The sequence below is a fragment of the Arachis ipaensis genome, chromosome B9, assembly GCF_059453495.1.
Source record: "Arachis ipaensis isolate K30076 ecotype BB chromosome B9, ASM5945349v1, whole genome shotgun sequence".
In the NCBI taxonomy this organism is placed as follows: domain Eukaryota; kingdom Viridiplantae; phylum Streptophyta; class Magnoliopsida; order Fabales; family Fabaceae; genus Arachis; species Arachis ipaensis.
In genome coordinates, this window is record NC_142444.1 from 36,391,400 (window position 1) to 36,409,780 (window position 18,381).

Here is an 18,381-nt window from a genome sequence, read left to right on the forward strand (position 1 = left end):
AGCAATCGCGGACTTAAACAAAGGACCACGGCGGCCGACTCTTCCAACTCTATTTACAAAGGTCCTTGGTGGCGCGAGGTTGCTCGTTCTTCACGGTGAGCTCTGGAAGCGCGTCACGGTGGGGTGATGGTGAACGTGAGATTTAACTATTCAATTCAATTAGATATCCTTTAAAAATGATATAGACAATAATTAAAAAAATAAAATAGAACAAACACATTTAAATAAATTTAGTATTTTTTTTAAATTGAATAAACATTAACACATTTAAAATACAAATTAGATAAAATTAAAATTTAAAATTATTGTTTCAATTTTATTACTTTTAATTATTAGCATATTATCATTTAAATACACTTTCAAAAATATAAATTCAGTAAAATTGAAGATTTTAATTTTAATTTGTTCGTGTGATTATTCGTCCACGCCGCCATCCTTCTCGGCACCGTCACGTCATCCCCAATATCGTTCTTCCGCTTCGCCGCCTCGCTCGTCCTTGGCATCACCTTCCTCCTCGCCGCTCAATCCGCAGCCTCGCTTCGTCCTACTCCTCGCGTTAGCGTCGCTAATCCTTCTTCGTCGGAAGTGGACCTCGGGTATTTTGGATGTGTTTAAGAGAAAGTGATTCATAGTTAACCGTATGTATTTAGTTATTCAATCACATTGATTTTGCATGCCATGTAAAACATCCTAATTTGCATTAGACAATGGTTTAAGTAGAAGAACAACTTAAAGAACCACAATCCTCAAATTATCAACACTGTTATATATGCAATTACGGCCACTACAAGAGTTTAAATTTTTTATTTATGATTTTGAATGTGTTTTACAAATATTTTGTGTATCACTTCATAATTTTAGATGTGTTACAATTGTTTATTAATGTTTAAATTTAAATTTTAGATTTATGATTTTGGATGTGTTTCAAAAATATTTTCTGTATAAGTTAATAAGTTTAGATGTGTTACAATTAAAAAAGAAATTATGAACACTATAAGAAAGAAGCGGAGAACGAAATAGACGAATAAAAAAAAAAAAGAAGAAAATCGTGTTATAGAGAGAGAATGAACGTAAAAGAAGGAAATAATAACTAACTATGAAGTGGGTAGGAAGTTAGAGAAATTTTAGTTTTTAAAATTTAAATTAATCTTAATTATAAATGTGTATCTAAAAAATAGGAATACGTTTTAATTAAAAAATAATTAAATAATATTAAAAGCTAACCAAAGACTGAATTTTGTTGTACAAATAGCATTTTTCATTAAAATGATACTATGGCTCTAGGTAACACTGAGGGAGTGAAGACAGGAAGATGATGTTGATAATATGATTTATATAGTGGTAAAATTAGTAAAAGAAAATTGACCAAATATTAATAATAAACAAATAATTCTAAGGGTAAAACTGAAATTTTATTTAAAATGATAAGAATAAAACATGACAAATTAATTGTTAATAATATTTTAAAATTTTTTGAAATATATAATTTGGTTAATTTTATAATAAAGAAGTATTTGTATGCGTAGAAAAAAGAATAGTATTTGATGGTAATCAGTGGCTAAGAGAAGGAGGTTGAATCTTAGTCCCTTTTTGCTAAAGATTAATTTCTGCTTTTTCAAAGAAACTTCAGAAAATATTTCTGCTTTTGTCTCATAACAAGTCAAGAGACTTTTTCTTTTTGTCTCGTAACAGGTTAGGAGATATTTTTCATTTTCGTCTCCAATGCAACAGAAACAGAATAGGAGTAGAAGAGAAAGAGAGAATCACACCCAGATGTATCCTGGTTCAGCTGTAAGTGCAATGCAGCCAACATCTAGTCTCCATCAGAACAGTGACGAAATTTCACTATAATCATCAGATAACAAACACCAATTCTTCCCTAGGATCTACCTAATCCTATCTGGGACAAATCCAGATTCTATCCCCAAATCTGAACTTGAGTTGGACTTCTACCAAACTTTCAACCGCAAAGTGCTAACCCAACTTGTAAGGGAATCCTCACAGGATCATGAAACACAACATACAAATGTACAAAGAAACTCTGAGAGATCTATAGCTTTTTCTCTAATATTGCTCACTCGATTTTTTCTCTCACTGGCTTTTTCTTACAAACCTCACCATGTTTGCCTTTTACCATGAGACTCAGACAGACAATACTAAGAAAAAGAAAACAAAATGAACATCTTTGAAGGAGAAGAACTCAGGAAGTTTGGGTAGCTATGAGAACTCTATGCTTTACACTTTCTCTCCTTGATCTCAATCCTTGGCCGTTCACCCTTAATATAGAAGGGGAAGCTTCCAAGGTTGAAACCTGTTCAACCAAGCAACTTCTTCTCCAACCAAAAAACAGCAGCGGTTCGGACAAAGAGAAGAGAGAAGAAAAACCAAAAACCAACATGCATGTACCTCTCTCAACCCTTTTCATCAAGCTTCTTCAATCTGAGCCCCTGATCTTGACTTTGGCTCCAAAAAAAGAACTTTAACACTTGATGAATCTCTGACCCAGGAGTGCTTCTTTCCTTCCATTTTTGCTTCTTCCTATCCGTAGCTTCGGAGGCTAACTTCCTTCTCTGATAAACAAAAATAGAAATGAACTTTTGCAACTGAGATCTTCTCTGACCGAAACAGATCCTTTCTTTTCTGGGTATCAAGATCTTGAAGCCATCTTCAAAGATCTTTCCTTCAATGGCAAAGATTTTGCCCTGTCTTACTTCAGATCTTCCTTCTTCATAGCCTTTCTTCCTTAGGCTTCTCTGTTACTTTAATTTTTCTTCTGATAACTTTTATCTTCTTTTTCCTCTTATGGATGTAACTGAAAGACAAGAGAGAGGAGAGAGAAGAGAGAGAACGATGAAGCTTTTGGTGGAAGCTTTGAAGGAAATTAAACTCAATTTAATTCCTAGTTCCAATTACCAAGTGATAAATCCCTATTTTACGGTTTATCTTGTGCTTAATTTAGTGGATTTTATCCATTATTCTCACACTTATTCATAGAAATCACATGTTTTACATTTTCCTTCCTGATTTTGTGCTATGATTGAAAACATGCTTCTCTAGCCTTAAATTTGCTAGCTTTAATCCTCTCTTATTACCATTCGATGCAGTGATATGTGTGTTAAGTGTTTTCAGGGTTTACAGGGTAGGAATGGGTTAAAAGATGGAAAAGAAGCATGCAAAAGTAGAAGGAATACAGGAAATTGAAGGAATTGCTGAGCTGTCAAGTCTGACCTCTTCATACTAAATCGATCATAACTTGAGCTACAGAGGTCCGAATGAGGCGGTTCCAGTTGCGTTGGAAAGCTAACATCCGGGGCTTCGAAATGATATATAATTTACTATATTTTCCCTGCAGATAAGTGATGCGCACGCGTTCATCATGCGCACGTGTGCATCTGCGAAAATTCAGCAAGCCAGAAATCGGCGATTTCTGGGCTATTTTTGACCGAGTTTTCGGCCCAGAAATACAAATTAGAGGCTACAGAGTGGAAAAATCAAGAAGACACTTCTCATTCACATAATTTTAGATTTTAGATGTAGTTTTTAGAGAGAGAGGCTCTCCCCTCTCTCTAGGTTTTAGGGTTAGGATTTCTTCTTCTTCTCAAATCCAGGTTCAATATTCCTTTAATTTAGTTTTCTTCTACTTTTATTTTATTACTTCAGTTTATCTTCTTCTTTTGTTTAATTATTAATGCAAAGAGTATTTTTCTATTTAATTCCTTTATTTGCCTTATTATCTCGACTCAATTCCAAAATTATTCTGTCTTCTTTCTACTCCCTTTACATGTATGCGAAAATGGCATCCATGTCAATGGAGTAGACTTTTAACTTGGCTTTGAAGTTGATTAATATTTGAGATCCTTGAGTTGGAATACTCAAGCGTTAATTGGTAATTAGAAGTTGTTGGCCAGCTCTCTAGTTGCTAACGCTAATCCTTCCTAAGGAAGAGGATTAGGATTTGTGAATAGAAGTTGGCTTAACTACTTGACTTTCCCTTATTCGGTAAGGGTTAACTAAGTAGGAACAACAATCAATTATTAACTGATCTTGGAAAGATCCAACAAGGATAGAACTTTCGATTAATCTTCTCCTAGTCAAAGCTTTTTATTTTAATTACATAAAACTTCTTGTTAATTTTTATTTCTTTAGTTTATAATCATTTAATTTTCCATTCCTCATTCCAAAATTTCTCAGAAAATCCATAACCAATAACAAGAACACTTCCCTGCAATTTCTTGAGAGACGACTTGAGGTTTGAATACTTCGGTTATCAATTTTACTAGGGGTTTGTTACCTGTGACAACCAAAACTTTTGTACGAAAGAATTTTTGTTGGTTTAGAAGCTATACTTGCAACGAGAACTTATTTGTTAATTTCTAGACCACGCAGAATTCCGCTCGTCAAAACGGCGCCGTTGCCGGAAAATTACAAACGTGTGCCTTATTATTGGTTATTGTAAATATCTGGTTTTTGCTTGTTTGTTAGTTTTTGTCAGTTTAGGAATTAGTTGCTTATTTTTACTAGTTTTTGTTTTTACTTTCTTTAGCTACTATGAACTCTCACCCCTTTATCAATGAGTTTGGTTACAACTATGTTGCAGGAAGAGGAGATTACAATGAGAACATGCATCAAGGATGGAATAATTAAAGTTGGGAGGAGCCACAAGGATTTGATCAACCCTCTTGGCAACAACCTCCACCAGCATACTATGACCAAGAGCCATTTCGAGAGGCATACCAAAATAATGGCTATGGTGAGCACCCTTTTGATTATCAACAACCACCACCATATGCCTATAAACCCCTCCTCAACATAGCCCTCAACCTTACTCATAAGCCACTTTTCGCCATTCACCTTCATATGACCCTAACCCATATCCACCATACCAACCACCATATGAACCATATGAACCATACATAAAACCACCCCAATTCCAAAACAATTACTCCCAAGAACCACCACCTCAATATACACCATCTTCATACCCTCATCAAGAGGAACCACCTTCGTATTATGAGCTCCTTCTCCCAACAAATGAACCCTCCTATCTACCCCAACCTCCATTGGATAACAACACTCTTAGTGTTATGCACCAAAGACAAAATACCATGAAAAACACACTTACCGGTCTGACCTCTGCTATACAAGCTCTCGTCTCCCAGATTGGATCATCGAATATACCCTCAACATTCAACCCTTAAGCTCTAGTGCACTCCCTTTTCAATCACATAATGATCTCTCCATCCCACCACCACCCTCTGTGTAAGAATACCCATATCCATCAATCCAAGAGCAACATGATCCCAATTATCCTACTGATCCAGAACAAGAGAGAAGGGATCGTCTTAGGGATGTAATGGATCAGTTGTACGCACACATACTTCAAGAGAAGCAAGAGGAGACCCAAAAGGTAGAGGTAGGGGAGACCCTTGAAGATAAAGCAGTTGACGAATTAGTGAAGGTTGAGCAAGAGGAAAGTTCCATCATTAAAGACAACTCTACACTAAGCGACATCAAGGAGGAGTCTAATTTTGTATTGGAACAAGTGAAGGAAGCCAAAATTATCAAGGAAGAGAAAGTGGTTGAAGACTTAGGAGATGCGGAACCTCCATGGGAACCTCGAGTCATAGAGCCTCCTTCTACGGAGTTTGAATTTGATGTTGAGGAGGGTGTACAACCTCCAAGGCATATCATGGTTGAAGACTTTGAAGAGGTTGATCAAGAGATGGATTCAATCATTGATGAGGCCTCATCTACAATTGAATCCTCTCCCATTGGACTTGACATGGAGATTAAAGAAGAAGAAGCACAACCTCCCATGCCCTTGGTGAGCAATGAAGAAGAGATTGAATTGGAAGAAAGCTACCAAGAGGAAGAGGTTGATATTGAAGAAGCCTGCAAAGAGGTGGAAGTTGTCAAGAAAGAACACACGGGAGTGAAACTTGAAACCACCTTGCCAAAATTGTTGGAGACCCCTCCCCCTAAGTCGCCATCCTCCTTCACAACATTCAAGTGGGTAAAATTCATACCTGTTAGCTTTCTCATTCTACTTGAATATGGTTTACTTGAGACAGATGGTCAACTTAAAGCTCTTTGTGGCGTTAAGAGTAAGAGGAAGATGGTTAGTGGTTGGAGTTGTCATGCAAGGTTCAATATGGTTGTATGCTCCAAGTTGAAATGCAAAGGTTGGTGTAGAGCTCGATTGAATGGGTCTAGGAAGTTGTTTGGTCACTTCAGTGAGAATTCAGATTGCTCGCCACCCGATTGGAACAGTGATGATAAATAAGAAGACGGGTGCAAAAGCAAGGTTTGGGACCCCGGAGGCTATTGGAATTGCAAACATTGGTGGGGATTCCTGGACAAGTTCAAGCATAAGCCGCCCTGACAAGGAGCTCACCTAATGTCCAACTTAAGGACTTTAACTAAAAGTGCTAGGTGTGAGACAACCCACCATGGTATGATCGTTCATTTTTATTCTAAGTTTTATTTTATTTTATTTCTATCAGTGTTATTTCATAAATTCTGCATCATCATCTTCATTCTGCAAAAAAAAAGTGAAAACGATGCGTAAGCGTCGATGACGCACATGCGTCATGTGTAGTTTCACACTCTTGAAAAATGACCCGAAAGTTAGGCTGGAACTGTGCAGGAAGGGTGCCTAGAGCACGAGCCACCCCACGCGTCACCTGCAAATTAGTCCATCCACGCAAAAGCATCAGTGACGCGTACTTGTGGGCTTCCCAATCGGCGTAAAAGAGTGTTTGAACAGAAAGTTGGGCTACCACTGTGCTGGAAGCATGCCTTTAGCACGCAAGTGGTCACGCGTACGCATGACCGACGCTCATGCATTAGTGTGCCTTCTTTGCCATCCACGTGTACACATGGGCGACGCGTACGCGTCGAATGGCTATTTCAGTTTCACGCGTGCGCGTGATGCAGGCGCGCGTGTCGACTCCAGTTCCTGTTTTCTATTTTTCTTCTTTCTTCTCTCCTCTCTTACTCCTTCTTCTTCTTTTCTCACTTTCTTCTCCTCCTTATTCTCTTTCATTTTCTTTTACTTATTGCATTTATATACCTTCATTCATTGCATTTCATTTTGTGCATGTTTTTATTTTCTTTTCTAAGACTACCATTTTTCCGTTGGTGTTAAATTTTCTTACTCATCTGTTGAATATTTCTTCCATCATTTTGGTGCATAGCGACTTGTTTATATTGTTGGGTGATATTATTTATCGATCAATGCTAATCTTTTATAACACTTGTATTCCTTGTGCATTGATATGAACTTATATTGTCTTTCGTGACCCACTCTCTCTCTCCCTTGTTGTAATTTCTCGCATTATTGATATGCCATTTGCTCATATTATTTTCTCACTTCATGTCATAGCTACCATGTAGTTGAGAATCTCATTATTCTTTGGCATTAGCCCACCCATGTTTATTTGTCTACATATCTTTGTTTGTGGGTTACTCTTTCTCCTCTTTCTCTTCTTTCACGATGGCCGTCAAGAAGAAAAGCGGAAAACTTCTAAATGGGGTGAACAACAAGTCACTCCACATAAGCTTTTGAACGAACTCCACAGTTATAGCAGCCCATCCACTTGCACATCTTCGCATGCACCAAAGACGGTGCAATCTTTAAGTGTGGGGAGGTTGATACCGACTTTCGTGGGTTAGTTATTTTCTTCTCAACACCAATGTTTAATTCCCTTTGTTAGTTTGTCATTGCATTTGCATGAGTGATTGTATGTTTGCTTGATTTTGTGCATATTTTACCAACTACTTGGTTGAAGTAATAATTTCTTTTTCAAGAAACTTTTTTTTAGCATTTCACTAATTTGAATTAAATTTTTGTTAAACTTGTTTGAAGAAATTTTATTTTGGAACATGGTTTTAGAGCTCGAACATACAAAACCAGTGAGATTTTAAGCCTATTTAATTGGTTGCACTTTATCAACCAATGTTTTGTTTCGGTGTGTGTGTTGTTCTCTCTAAAATTGTGATCTTTGTCTATCTTAATTCTATATTTCCATGGTTTGATGTATGCATACACTTATATGATTGAGGCCTTGTTTCATTTAGCTCACATACCCATATGGCCTTACCCTTTCATTATCTTTTGCAAACCAATTTGAGCCTATTTTACCCCATTTGTTCTTTATTTTAGCACATCACTATCTCTAAGCGGAAAACAATAATGTCCTTAATTTGAATCTTTGGTTAGCTTAGACTAGTGAGAGTGTTCATGATTTAAGTGTGGGGAAATTGGGTTTGGCAATATTTGGTTTGAAAATTGGGCATTGTATAATTTCTGTGAATTTGTGAAAAAGATGGTTAAGCACATATTCTTGCATTTAATACCTTAATCATATGCATTGAGAAAAAAAAAGAAAAAAAAAAGAGAGAAATAATAGTAATAATAATAATAATAATAATAATAATAATAATAATAATAATAATAATAATAATAATAAAAAGGGGACAAAATGCCCCAAGTTAAGTAATAATATCAATGCATATGAGTTGTACTTGAATTTGGGATGCATGAATATGTGGTAAACATAGTTAATGGATAGTTAGATTTTGCATTGTAATTACATGGAATGTCTTAGGATAAGTGAGAAGTTTAGGTTAATCAAGGATTCGAATTTCAGTCCACTTAACCAAATACATTCCTACCTTGACCCTAACCCCATTACAACCCTTGAAAAGACCTCTTGATATGTGTATTTGTGCATTAAATTTCTGTTGATTGGTAGAAGAAGATCAAGCCTTAGAAAGCAAGATTAGTAGAGAACTGAGAGACTCGACTCTCAAACACTAGAGTGATTAGAGTGTATACACTTCCAGTGAGGGTTCGATGCTCGATTCTTTGTTCCCGCCTTTCATGAGCTATTTTCTTCTGCAAGTCTATTTGTACTTCATTTTTATGATTTGAATTAGTGAAATCCAGTTCATATTTGTTCTTGAAAAGTTTATTTACTTTTAACTAAGTAGGTAAAATCATTTTGCATTTAGTTGCATTCACACAAATAGGTTGCATTTCATACATCCTACCATTTTGCCTTCACTCTTTTAGTTCTCTTGAATTTAGCATGAGGACATGCTAATGTTTAAATGTGGAGAGGTTGATAAAACACTATTTTACGGTTTATCTTGTGCTTAATTTAGTGGATTTTATCCATTATTCTCACACTTATTCATAGAAATCGCATGTTTTACATTTTCCTTCCTGATTTTGTGCTATGATTGAAAACATGCTTCTCTGGCCTTAAATTTGCTAGCTTTAATCCTCTCTTATTACTATTCAATGCCGTGATATGTGTGTTAAGTGTTTTCAGGGTTTACAGGACAGGAATGGCTTAGAAGATAGAAAGGAAGCATGCAAAAGTGGAAGGAATACAGGAAATTGAAGGAATTGCTGAGCTGTCAAGTCTGACCTCTTCGTAATAAATCGATCATAACGTGAGCTACAGAGATCCGAATGAGGCAGTTTCAGTTGTGTTGGAAAGCTAGCATCCGGGACTTTAAAATGATATATAATTTGCCATATTTGCCCTGTAGATAAGTGATGCGTACGCGTGCATCACGCGCACGTATGCATCTGCGAAAATTCAGCAAGCCAGAAATCGCGCCAGAAAACACAGATTAGAGGCTACAGAGTGGAGGAATCAAGGAGACACTTCTCATTCACACAATTTTAGGTTTTAGATGTAGTTTTTAGAGAGAGAGGCTCTCCCCTCTCTCTACGTTTTAGGGTTAGGATTTCTTCTTCTTATCAAATCCAGGTTCAATGTTCCTTTAATTTAGTTTTCTTCTATTTTTATTTTATTACTTCAGTTTATCTTCTTCTTTTGTTTAATTATTAATGCAAAGAGTATTTTTCTATTTAATTCCTTTATTTGCCTTATTATCTCGACTCAATTCCAAAATTATTCTGTCTTCTTTCTACTCCCTTTACATGTATGCGAAAATGGCATCCATGTCAATGGAGTAGACTTTTAACTTGGCTTTGAAGTTGATTAATATTTGAGATCCTTGAGTTGGAATACTCAAGTGTTAATTGGTAATTAGAAGTTGTTGGCCAGCTCTCTAGTTGCTAACGCTAATCCTTCCTAAGGAAGAGGATTAGGATTTGTGAATAGAAGTTGGCTTAACTACTTGACTTTCCCTTATTCGGTAAGGGTTAACTAAGTAGGAACAACAATCAATTATTAACTGATCTTGGGAAGATCCAACAAGGATGGAACTTTCGATTAATCTTCTCCTAGCCAAGGCTTTTTATTTTAATTACATAAAACTTCTTGTTAATTTTTATTGCTTTAATTTATAATCATTTAATTTTCCATTCCTCATTCCAAAATTTCTCAGAAAATCCATAACCAATAACAAGAACACTTTCCTTCAATTCCTTGAGAGACGACCTGAGGTTTGAATACTTCGGTTATCAATTTTACTAGGGGTTTGTTACCTGTGACAACCAAAACTTTTGTACAAAAGAATTTTTGTTGGTTTAGAAGTTATACTTGCAACGAGAACTTATTTGTGAATTTTTAGACCACGCAGAATTCCGCTCGTCACCAAGACATGAAGACTTTTGCAAATCGAACCCCTTTTTTATGATCACTGAATGGGTTTCTAAGGCTTTGGGCCAATTTGATTTTCTTCCTTTTAATTGTTCATCCACTATTTTTCTTCTTTCTTCTTATTTGAATGAGTGATGTGACTCAAGCAAGAGAGAGGAGAGAGAAAAGAGACAAAGCTTTTAATGCAATATTAAACCCAATTTAATTTTGAGTTTCGGTTACCTATGCACACAATTAATCAATTTGAATTTTGAATTCTATTCCACCATATAGTAGGTAACCGTGGCTTGCTTGGAGAACCTTTGGGTTCCTTCTTTTGACCATTCAATATTGGTTAGTGGGCTTGTGACATGGGTCTCTTTGGATCTTCGTTTTCTTTTAATATTCAGCCACTTGAAGTGATCAATTATTATTGGACTAAATATGTTTAGTAACTAAGTTAGGCTTTCATCACTTGGGCCAAGGAATAATTTTATTTTTCTTCCTGCACACTTGAACAAACATATCAAACAAACTATTGGAAGAAAATAATTTAATTAATATTTTAATAATATTTGGTCATCATTTTAATTAGATATAAGTTTTCCAAACTCAACAATCTCCCCCTTGATGACAAACATTATTAAAACTGAATTGAAAGAGTTAGGGTAGAAAACTTTCCTTTAAAGATTTGCAAATTTCTTCCCCTTTCTTTTGTTCAATGTGCTCCCCCTTAATGTGTGTCTGATTAACACAATATTCGACAAAGCAAAAAGCTTTGTGCAATCTCCAAAAGATTCCCAAAAGATAAAAATTTCAAGAATTTGGATCCTTTAAGACCGAGCCATATTTTCACAAGAAAATGCCTTCAAACACCTGAATAAAATTCCATAGTCTAGTAAGCACACATGCATTTGAGCAAATAAATTTATCAATGACAATCAAAGCTCAAGTCAAAATTAATCCATCAACATAAAGTGCTCAAAACAGAGCCAGATCAAAGCATAAAATAGAGCAAAACAGGACAACAAATCAATGAAACATAACAATTTCAATTCAGCCTTTTTTCTCTCCCTTTTGTCATCAAGGAGGGACACCTGTAAGCAAAACAGGGCAGGTAAAGCAGTCCACAATAAAGTGCAAGCAAATGAAAACAGTTTTAGAGTTCTAAATCCAGAGTTATCAAGATAGAAATCAGTCAGTAGCAGCAAGGAACAAACTAGGCATGAGATTCCTCTTCTTTCAAATATAGCCGAAGCCTTGGTGCCTTTGACATTTTTACCTTTAGCTTGCTGTGGTACACTACCTCCTTTGATTGTGGACACTCTATTCTCAACAGGCTCATTACTCAAATCAACATTAAAATGCTCAATCAAGCAAGTTAAAAACATACCATATGGCAAATTACTTTTTTTTATCACTTTTCACACAATCCTTCATATGACGAATCATAAAGTAAGCAAAAGATATGGGAATGGAGTTCAAAACAGCATAAAGAACAAGGGTGTCAGAAACAGTTACGCTATGATATGATCCGACTTTTAGGAGTAAAAGAACTGTCATTAATGCTAGGAACAAACATTCTCTTTTAAAGCGAAATCATTAATAAAAATGATTTTCAAAAATTAATTTGAATTTTTTTTAAAACCATGAAAACTGAAAAGACAAGTCATTGGGAATGATGAAATATTAAAACGGTCATGACTTGAAATGGAATGAAGTAATGGTATGTTGAAAAATTAATTTCAAGAAATTAAAAGAGTTTTATGATTAAAAAATAATGAGCCCATATCATGTGAACAAAGTTTGTCTTACATAGGCCCAAAACGTGGTTACAGCATGCTGGGCAATAGGGCACAGTTCTCCATGTTTAATCCACAAATATTCTGGGCTTTATACAAGTCTTCCTTTGAAGATTTCATCACTTGTCCAGATTTGTCTTCTTGTTGCCTACGAGACAAAAACAAACAGAAACAAGAAAATCATTATTTACACAACAGAACTTAAATCCATCATCCCCAAACTGTTTTTTAATGAACAAAATCTGTCTTCACACAGAGGTTTAGTGAAGATGTCAACAAGTTGCTCTTCAAATTTTACAAATTGGATATCAATAGTACCCTTTATTTGCACATGTTTCCTAATAAAGTGACATCTCACTTCAATGTGCTTAGTTCTAGAGTACAATACAGGATTTTTTAAAATATTTATTGCACTCATATTGTCACAAAATAAAGGAATACTATTGATTTTCAATTTATAATCCTCCAATTGAGTTTTAAGCCATAAAAGTTGAGAGCAACAAGCAGCCGTAGAGATATATTCAGCTTCAGCCGTGGATAAAGCAACCGTGGCTTGTTTCTTAGTTGACCACATGTTAAGGGAATTTCCAAGGAAGCAACACATTCTGGAAGTGCTTCTTCTATCCACTCGATCTCCCGCATAATCTGCATCACAAAACCCTACTGCACAAAACTCATTAGATTTAGGATACCATAAGCCAAGATCACATGTGCCCTTAATATATCTAATGATTCTTTTGACGACCGAAAGATGGGATTCTTTGGGTGAGATTGAAATCTAGAACACACACCCACACTTTGAACAATATATGGCCTAGAGGATGTAAGATACATGAGAGATCCTATCATTCCTCTATACTTTATTTCATCCACCTCTTTGCCTTTTTCATCCTTGTCAAGTTTAGTGTTCGGATGCATAGGAGTTCCCATTGGTTTGGAGTTTTCTAGGCCAAATTTCTTAATTAACTCTTTGGCATATTTTTCTTGGTGAATAAAAATACCACTAGGAGTTTGTTTAATTTGAAGACCAAGAAAGAAAGTTAATTCTCCCATCAAACTCATTTCAAACTCACTAGTCATTAGTTTTCCAAACTCTTCACACAAGGATTCATTGGCCGATCTAAACACAATGTCATCCACATAAACTTGAACAAGTAAGAAATCATCATTAGATTCTTTTATAAACAAAGTAGTGTCGGTGGTACCCCTTTGAAAATTATTTTCCAACAAGAACGTACTAAGTCTTTCATACCAAGCTCTAGGAGCTTGCCTAAGACCATAAAGGGCCTTTGAAAGTTTAAAAACATGATTTGGAAAATCTTTGCTTTCAAAACTGAGGGGTTGTATCACAAATACTTTCCTATCTATAAAACCATTAAGAAAAGCACATTTGACATCCATTTGAAATATTTTGAAACCCTTGTGGGCAGCATAGGCTAGAAGCAACCTAATTGCTTTCATTCTTGCTACCGGAGTAAATGACTCATCAAAATCAATACCTTCCTCTTGATCGTAACCTTGGGCCACTAGTCTAGCCTTGTTACGAACAACACTACCATCCTCACCCAATTTATTTTTGAAAATCCATTTTGTACCAGTTACCTTTTTACTAATTGGGTTTGGTACAAGAATCCAAACCTCATTCTTTTCAAATTGTGCTAGCTCTTCCTCCATGGCTTTAACCCATGAGGGGTCTTCAAGAGCTTGCTTCACATTGAGAGGTTCCAATTGGGATAAAAAAGAAACTTTGCTTGGTTCCACTTGCTTCTTACTTGAGGATCTAGTGGTTATGCCTTGTGAAGGATCACCAATCATGAATTCATGAGGGTAACCCTTCAAAAATTTCCATTCACATAGCCTTTGAGGAATGGTTTTGCTTTGACTAATTTCAGTTGGCAGCTCTGTTCTGGATTCTCTGGCTTGTTCAGGAGACAAAACAGAAATGTCTCCTCCATTCTGAAGAGAAGTTTCTAGATAGACAGATTCAACAGTTGGGACAGATTTGGAATTTTCTTGATTGGCTTGATGGTTCACATCAGTTTCACTACCTGCATCATCATCTAACACAACACTTGGAATAGAGTTAGAATCACAAAAAGACACATGTATGGGTTCTTCAATTGTTCTATGTTCTTTGAGGTAAACCCTAAATGCTTTGCTAGTGGTGGAGTATCCAACAAACATTCCTTCATAAGATTTTAGATCAAATTTTCCAAGATTTTCTTTATTGTTAAGTACAAAACATTTGCATCCAAAAATATGAAAATACTTAAGATTAGGTAGGGTTCCTTTCCAAAGCTCATATGAAGTTTTCTTTAAACCTTTTCTAATGATGATTCTATTTAAAATATAACAAGCTGTGTTTACAGCTTCAGCCCACAAAAACTTTGGAATATCATTTTCACAAAGTATTGCCTTAGTCATTTATTGAAGGCTTCTATTCCTTCTTTCAACAACCCCATTTTGTTGAGGTATTCTTGGGCATGAAAAGTTATGTGCTATTCCAAATTTATCACAAAAATTTTCAAAATCTTGGTTTTCAAACTCCTTTCCATGATCACTTCTCAAGTGGGCAATTTTTAAATCTTTTTCATTTTGGATCTTTTTGCAAAGAGAGGAAAAAGTATAGAATGCATCATTTTTGTGAGCTAAGAAAAGAACCCAACCGAATCTAGAGTAATCATCCACCACTACCAAACCATAATATTTTCCTCCCAAAATTTGTGTTCTAGTAGGACCAAAAAGATCAATATGTAACATTTCCAAAGGCCTTTTAGTGGAAATTCCATCCTTGGGTTTAAAAGATGATTTTACTTATTTGCCTAGTTGACAAGCATCGCAAGTAATATCTTTATCAAATTTAATATTTGGAATTCCTCTAACTAAATTCTTTTTAACAAGCTTAGAAATTTGGTACATGCTAGCATGTCCCAATTTCTTATGCCAAAGCCATTTTTCAGATTCAAGAGAGGTAAAACAAGTTAGTTTTTGATCCTTTAAATCCTCTAAAGTTAATCCATACACATTATTGCATCTTTTTACTTCAAACAAAACATCACCAGATTTTTCACAAATAACCAAGCAATCCAATTTTCTAAAGATAACCAAATATCCAAGATCACACAATTGGCTAATGCTTAGTAGATTGTGCTTTAATCCATCAATAAGCAAAACATCATTAATGAAAGAAGAGAAATTCTTACCCACTTTACCTATGGCCACTATTTTTCCTTTTCCATTGTCACCAAAAGTAACAAAACCTCCATCATACTCATCGAGCTTGATGAAGAATGTTGACTTTCTGGTCATATGCCTAGAGCACCCACTATCTATATACCACATATTGTCATTTCTTTTGGATGCTAGGCAAACCTACAAAAACACTTAAGTGACCTTAGGTATCCAAATCTTTTTATATCCTTTAATGTCAAACCATCTCCTTTGTCCCAAGCGATTATAATCACAAACAATCTTGTAAACTTTATTTCCAATCATCCTTTCACTTATGAAGCACTGAATAGGAAAATGTCCATTCCGGTAAGTGCGCCTTCCATGGTCGTTTGTCTTTGTTCAAGAGATTGAAGCAACTCATCATTGGAAGAGGAAGGTGGGCCTTGCTATTGGTTGTTTTAAGATCCCTGAGTTTGCCTTTGGTGAGGTACTCGGTAAGGCTGGTTTTGGTTCTGCTGAGACCGGTTCTGTTGATTACTATTGTTGTTCCACCACTGATTTCCACTATTGTCTCTGCCTCCTTGGTTGGAGTTGTCTTGCCAACCTTGATTGTAGTTCCCACCTTGGCTATAATTACCGCCTTGCTGATAATATCCTTGATTCGGGTGGTCATAGAAGTTATGCGTGGCTGCCAAGGTGTTGTCTTCCTGTTGGAGCTGCAGACATTCGTCAGTGTAATGAGTATTGCATGCACGTATTCCGCAAACTCTCTGAAGGGCCAACTGTTGATACTGTTATTGTGGGGGAGGCTGAGATTGCTGTTGACTTAGTTGTATCTGCTTCAGTAAGTTGGTCATCTCAAACAGAGTTTTCATGAGAGCAGTATTCTCACTGCTGGAGGTAACCTCTGCAACAGTCTTGGGATGGTTGTTCCTGTGCCTGGCATTCTGAGTAGACTCAGCTAGGTCGGTGATTAGTTGCCACGCTTCATCCTTGGTCTTGTACTTTTTCAAAGAACCATTACTCGCACCATCTAGTGTAGTCTTGTCCTGAGGCTTCATGCCCTGTGTAAAGTAGCTGATCAACACCAGCTTGTCAATCATTTTGTGGGGCCATGAGTCTAGGAGATTCCTGAAGCGTTCCCAGTACTCATAAAGAGTCTCTGATTCACCTTGAATAATATAGAAAATCTCTTTCCTCAGTCTATCAATAACTTCAGCAGGAAAATATTTGTCCAAGAACTCTCTCCTGAGCGTATCCCAATTAGCAACGACTACTTCAGGTTGAGTGTAGTACCACTCCCTTGCCTTTCCCTAAAGAGAAAACGGGAAGGTAGTTAGCAAAATAGTAGTCTCATCTGCACCACGAAGCCTAACAGTAGAGCAGGCTGTCTGAAAATCTCCTAGGTGCTTCAGAGGCTCTTGAGCAGGTAAGCTATGAAACTTTGGCAGAAGATTGATTAGTGCAGTCTTCAGTTCAACATCTGCACCTAGATTTGGATGACGCGCTTGGAACGGTGGTAGTGTAAAGTCCGGAGCTCCTGCTTCTTGGAGAATAATCCTTCTGGGAGCCGCCATGCTATCTGTGCGTAAATCAACAAGATCAGTAGAAGAGTAGCTTGTTTCTCCCTTAAATGACACTTTAGATTCGTCCTCAGATAAGACTGGTGAATTGGTAGTAACCACTTCACCACCCTCAGAGGCTAACCAACGCCGAGCTTGCCTTATACGTGAAATAGTTCTTTCAATTTCAGGGTCAAACGCGGCTAAGCTCGGATCAGGCAGTGAACGCGTCATTCAATGAGAGAAACATACAGCTCATGGTAATAAAATAAAAGAAAATAAGCAAGTATGAAAAATTAAAATTATTTACACTAATCAATAATCTAGCACACTATTCCAACTCCCCGGCAACGGTGCCAAAAATTGACATGCGGAAAATTGTCGATTAAGAATTTATAATGAACTGAAGTTGTGAGTATAATTCTTAACCAATGAAGATTCCATATATCAATTTAAAGAGGGTTTTGTCACAATATAAGAATAAAATACTAGGAGTATGAATCCCAGGTCGTCTCCCAACGAGTTGCTAAGAGAGTGCTATTTATTGATCAAGAGGTTTCTGAGAAATTTGAAGTTGGAGAATAGAATTAAAGCAAAGAAAATGAATGAGAGATTTAATTAATTATGATAAAAAGCCTTGACTGGGAGAAGATTAATCGGAAGTTCTATCCTCGTTGGCTTCCCCAAGATTAATAATAATTGGTTGTTTTTCTACTCAGTTAACCCTTACCGAATAAGAGAAAGTCAAGTATTAAGCCAACTTCTATTCACAAGTCCTAATCCTCTCTCCTGGGAAGGATTAGCGTTAGTAATTAAAGAGCCAGCAAACAACTTCCAATTACCAATTAATGCTTGAGTATTCCAACTCAAGGGTCTCCTTTTAATCCACTCCCAAGTCAAGTTAGGAGTCTACTCTATTGATATGGATGCCAATTCCACATATATATTCAAGGAGTAGAAAGAAGACATAATAATCAAATTAATTGGAAGCAAGCAAATCAACAATGGAATTAAATGGGAAAAGATGTTATGTGCATTAATAGATCTCAAAATTGAAAACATTCATTTGTAGCTCTAATCAGAGTAATTGGCAAAATAAAAGGAAAAGGGAATAGAGAACAAACTATAGCAAAAACTTCAATGGAGGTAATAACTCTTCAATATCCAACTCAAAAGCATAAAACTAGAAAAAGGTATGTGACTATGAAGAACCCTGGAGGAGGTAGCAATTTCTTCCAAGATTCAAAAATAAAAACCAAAACTCAGAATGTGTGAATGTCCCTT